This window comes from Seriola dumerili, unplaced genomic scaffold (genome assembly GCF_002260705.1).
Source record: "Seriola dumerili isolate Sdu_G_001 unplaced genomic scaffold, Sdu_1.0 BDQW01001892.1, whole genome shotgun sequence".
NCBI lineage: Eukaryota > Metazoa > Chordata > Actinopteri > Carangiformes > Carangidae > Seriola > Seriola dumerili.
Window position 1 is genome coordinate 749,063 of NW_019176147.1, and position 3,956 is coordinate 753,018.

The 3,956-nt window shown below is 42.1% G+C and overlaps 1 long non-coding RNA gene across 1 annotated transcript; it reads left to right on the forward strand.

Moving 5' to 3' along the window:
* Window positions 1-32: 32 nt before the first annotated feature.
* On the forward strand, window positions 33-2,920 carry LOC111239143. Its single transcript, XR_002665845.1, has 3 exons — window positions 33-67; window positions 1,679-1,796; window positions 2,710-2,920. It is a non-coding gene; the product is annotated as an uncharacterized LOC111239143 (long non-coding RNA).
* Window positions 2,921-3,956: the final 1,036 nt, after the last annotated feature.

The following is a 3,956-nucleotide window of genomic DNA, read 5'->3' on the forward strand; positions in this document are numbered from 1 at the left end:
CTGCTTGACTCCGACATTACTGGAGTCACCGTCGAGAGGAGAGGCAGCTTCAGCTCTACATGTAAAGGTCTGTCTTGCAGTATACTCAACTTTATTCTGGTGTCATATTCATGGGCATGTTGTTGTAAAGATTGTATATATCTCAAACTTTATGTATTTTGTTTGAATGCTGGGGAATCCTTTTATTCTCAGTGGAAATTATTTAGTTTACTGAATGGTGAAAACAAGAGTTTACAGATACCAACTCAACTGCTGGATTGCGGAAGCATTCTGACTGGGTTGTGGAGGGAGTGAGTTCTGTCACAACTTTAATCACTTTCGATGTCATTTGATTGAACATCAGGGTTTATTTTGAAATGGTAAAGCTGGAAAAAGTTGATGCCTGTGGCTCAGGAGGTAGAAAACATTCTCAACTAATCAGGAGGTTGGTGGTTTGATCCCTGGCTCCTATAGTCTGCATGTTCAAGTGTCTTTGGGCAAGATACTCAACTTGAAAGTAGCGTGACGGCTGTTCTGTCAGTGTGTGAATGTACACTTGTAGTAAGTATCCGGTATATGGATTAGGAGCTGTGTTTCAAACGAGACTATGAGACTATTAAAGCACAGCGTATTTAAAAAGGGAGCTCTCGGAGAGACCAGCTCATGTCCTGATAATTATCCCGTTAAGTCAAGATAACAGAGTTTTGAGTGTTTTCAGGCTCCGTCGGCTCCATTGTTATATAAGCAGCCACAGAAGTAATTCCTGCTCACCCAAGGAGAATCATCCTCTGACTCTCACTGTTCGGCATTGTTACTCAACTTCACACACGAGGCACCATTATATTGGGGCATTGGTGGTTTATCAATTATTGGCTATCATAGACTAATAAAATAAAAGATTCATATTATGTTAACTTTAAAATGAATCAAAGTTCCCCTGCCCTTTTATTTGCAGGAAGTTTCAGATGACTCTGCAGGTGAGGGGTAGGGGCCGAAGACAAAAGAAATGGTGGACTAGGACAAGAACTAAGTTGCACACTCTTTCCATTCTAGAAGAAGTGGAGGTGCTGCAGGGCTACAAATACCTGGTCTTTCACTTTGACAGTAGATTGGACTGGAAGTGTAATATAGTTACTGTCTACAGGAAGAGACAGAGCAAACTACTTCTTGATAAAGGCTAGGTCCATTAATGTGCACAGCAAGATGTTGCATGTCTTCTACTTGTCTGTTGTACAATTTTCTTTGCAGCCATCTCTTGGGGCAGCAGCATCAGAGCCAACGACAGTAAGAAACTGTGCTGCGGCTCTGGAACCCCTGAAGTTAGTTGTTGAGAAAGGGTTGATGCATGAACTGTTAAACATTATGAAAGACTTCATATCCCCTACACAAACTACTTGTCAGACAACAGGCTCCTTCAGCTCTGATGTAATAAAGGCTGCTACAGGAAGTCATTCCTGCCCACCCCAGTGACTCCCCTCTGAGCCAGTAGAGGAAAATAACTCTCTAAGTGGCAAAGCATAAGCATATTATTCATTTGTTTTGAATAGTACATCTGAGATCTGAGATTTTTGTGAATTGCAGCTGCAACACTGCAATTTCCCTTTGAAGATCAATAACATACTTTATCTAAAGCATCATAGGACTATTTAATTAGTTACATGTTCTAATAATTAAGTACATTTTGTGTTTTGTTTTCCAGTTGAAATTTATTGACACCATGGCCTCATCTGATGATGATACCATAGAGACTGCAGCCCTGGGAAGACCATTCCAGCTTGGCACACTGTATGACTGCCGGAAGGATGTTCTTGTTCCAGGTAAGATGTGTTGAATGTCTCAGTTAACCTTAACATGAATACACAAATAAATAAACCAATGCCCAGTTTAAAGGTTCCTTAAACAAGATTCTAAACATTAATATAGTGGAGTAATGGCATCCTGAGAAGAGAAAGAAGTCATACCCCCTCTGTGTGTTATAATCCGAGCTTCTCTGGTCTTTGTTTTGGTAGCTGGCATGTTAGTGTATGTGAGTCTCTCTTTCTTAAACCATTGGTCCTCTCCACATCAGTACAGTAGTACAGTGTAGTAAAAAGTGTTCAGGTGAAAGTGACCCTCTAGAACTTCCTCCACTAAAGAAATAAAATTTCTGCTAAAAAGGCGTCCAACAAATAAAGAGATGAGACTGAAACATGGACTGGCCATGAGCACTACTGACCCTGGTCAGCCGGTGAGTGATCATTACATCCATAAAGTTTACCAGCTCCATCAGTGCCATTTGTGCGGCCGGTCCCAGTGGATCAGTCCAAGGTTGAATTTCTTTCCCAGTCCGACCATGGAGCCAATACTTATCTGTCTTTACTGAGAGGATATCTTGTCAATGCTAGAGTAGGTTGATGGTTCTGGCTGGATTGTTTTTGTTAGATGTCATGTACACAGTGTAAATTTATTCAGTTGTGCTCCTTATTGTGTGTTTCGTGGACACTTTCCTTGGGCTTCATAACGCCTTGCTGGAAATAGAAAGGGGGGTGGGGGTTGTTGTGGAGGCAGTTGTTTTGGTCTAAGATGCTGGTGGTCTAGTGCGACATCTAGTGGCAATGATGATCATTTACAGAACCTTTAAATAGTATATGTATCATTTGGATAACAATGCTTAATGTTAGACATATAGGCTTAAACTGTAGTATTTGAAGGCTTTGTTGACCTAACATTGTATCATTAATTTGTCAACAGGTGTAACTCTGTGGGATCCAGATCAGCTACAAAAGAATACAAGTGTAACACGTCAACATAACACTGAATTCAATGTCACCGCATCAGATTCCATTGAGGAGAAGTCAAATTTATTAAACATCTCTGGCTCTCTGAAGTTGAGTCTCTTGGGAGGACTGGTGAATGTGGGAGGATCGGCAAAATATTTCCAAGACACAAAGAAATCTCACAAACAAGCCAGGATGACTGTTCAGTACAAAACGACAACAAAGTTTGAAACATTAACGATGTCTCACCTGGCTCATAGACAGGTATCTCATCGAAATGTGTTTGAGGATGACACTGCCACTCATGTTGTCACAGCCATCTTGTACACAGTTTTGAACCAGAAACCTTCAGCTGGCTACTTGAGGTAAAGGAAAGCACACAATATTTCTGACCTTAAATCAGTACCAAGAGGTCATCCAAATTGTCGTCCATTTTATACCTAGTTTTTCTCCAGGTGGCTCCTCAGAAAGGAAGGATCTTCCAGTGTATCTGAATTCCCATACCCCTGCTACGGTTTTTGAGGCCATCTGATTCAGGGCATCTTCAGTTATGAATGGTGATTCTCCATGTGCCTAAGGATGTCCCTCCAGGGCACTCTCCTCTATTCCACCCCTCAGGGGATTGAAGGAAGGCACTTTACCGAGCTTTTTTGTCGCATGATAGTCTAGCTTGTGTACCTTGTTTGCCACATCTTGTCCAGTCAAATTCTGACCTTCGTTTCCATGCAGGAAATGTGGGTCTGGCTGCGGCGTCTTTGAAGGATGGTCACTGCATCTTCATCTCCGTCTGGGTTTAGACTCTTATCGATTGTTCTGATGAGATATGTGATGCAGAGAGATTGCTGATTGTCTCTTTGGAGTCTTGCTTGCTCTTGAATCCAACCTCACCAGAGGGTTAGAGCCACACCCTGAGTGAACAGCAATGTTCTTCCACATTCTCTTCCAGCATGTTGGGAAGGTTATCATGTAAACATCTCACAGGCCTCGTTGTTAAGGACGTTGGGGTTGGAAGGTAACTTTGAAAGTCTCCATGAAATGTGGCAGCTAAATCTTTCAACGCTGCTTCCTCTTCTTTATTCCCATGAATGAGTGATCCTGCACCTTTTGCTGTGAGAATTCAGCTAGTGAAGGTGAGGTTCGCCTCCGCCCTCCAAACTCTGTTCTCTATCGTCCTCTGAGGATATTCTCTGTCAAGACACAAAGGTTAAGCACCAAGCTCCG